The following is a 1,113-nucleotide window of genomic DNA, read 5'->3' as shown; positions in this document are numbered from 1 at the left end:
CGCGGGGCTTTGCCCGGCGGAGGCTAACGGGCGGCGGCGAGGAGGGGGGAAGCAGGGGGGCGGCCGCTGTGGTGGCGAGATGCGCCGCCGCCCGAGTCGCCCTGGGGAGGACGACGCGGGGGCCAGGAGCTGTAGTATTTGCTTCGTCGTTTTTTCTCCAAGTGTTCCTTTCGTGTTAGACCTACAAGCGAGAAGAAAGAGTTTCTAGATCTTAGCAGTTACTTACTTCTATGCTACTAATTTACACTTATTTAAACCTAATCAATTTCGGGCAGGACACGAATAGTACGAACGAGAACTCAAGTTGCTGAATCGTACTCGTCATACTGTCGATTGCAGGGCCGCCTGCGACGGGTCCGTGTAGGTAGGGGATTTCCGTCTCCTGAACCATACATTGTATTGCGAGTATGAGGGGAATATCACATACAAAAAGATTAACACGACCGTTTGTAACAAAAAAACAGATCTTATTTGAAGCCTCAAGAATGTTTTAAAGTGGGGAAACATAAGCCTAGAAAAGCTAAAGAAAACCAAATGCCAGGCGACAAACGCAAAACAGTCGGGAGACAGATCTAAAAAACTAACTAATTGAATACAGATGGCAATAATTACCTTGTCCTGCGGGGTGGCTTCTTGTCGCTGTGCCCCCACGCGGCGGCTCTTCTATCCGTGTCTCTTCTAAGTGGAGCGAGCTTATGGGGCTGCCGGGTGCGGGATGGATGAGAACTCCCGGTGGGGCTGCCGGGTGTGGGCTACCAAAAGAGCACTTTTATTACACTCTACTGTTTGCATACGTCACACGAGATGGGGTACTGCTCAGAAACAGTGTCCTTGTTACTACGTGTCGAGTCATGAGAGGTTTATAAGCCCTGTTTGCGGTGGAAGGGCAGAGAGACAACTATTTGACCGCTTTGACCCGCGTGGTGCCCTGGTCTTTGTTGATTCCCCATCTCGCGCGGGTGGTGTAATCTGTTGAATTTAATAAGTACTACTCCCTCCGTTGGAAAATACTTGTCATTGAAATGAATGTATCTAGATGTATTATAGTTTTAGATATATTCATTTTCATCTATTTTGATGACAAGTATTTTCAGATCGGAGGGAGTGCTAAAT

The 1,113-nt window shown here is 48.3% G+C and overlaps 1 long non-coding RNA gene across 1 annotated transcript; it reads right to left on the bottom strand.

Moving 5' to 3' along the window:
* Nucleotides 1-6: 6 nt before the first annotated feature.
* On the bottom strand, nucleotides 7-736 carry LOC123041154 (uncharacterized). The gene is made up of 3 exons (XR_006418384.1): nucleotides 613-736; nucleotides 319-382; nucleotides 7-181 (listed from the first exon to the last, which is right to left on the bottom strand). It is a non-coding gene; the product is annotated as an uncharacterized lncRNA (long non-coding RNA).
* Nucleotides 737-1,113: the final 377 nt, after the last annotated feature.

This window comes from Triticum aestivum, chromosome 2B, assembly GCF_018294505.1.
Source record: "Triticum aestivum cultivar Chinese Spring chromosome 2B, IWGSC CS RefSeq v2.1, whole genome shotgun sequence".
NCBI classification, from domain to species: domain Eukaryota; kingdom Viridiplantae; phylum Streptophyta; class Magnoliopsida; order Poales; family Poaceae; genus Triticum; species Triticum aestivum.
The sequence above is the reverse complement of the archived record's forward strand: the minus strand, read 5'-3'. Positions and strand labels throughout refer to the sequence as shown.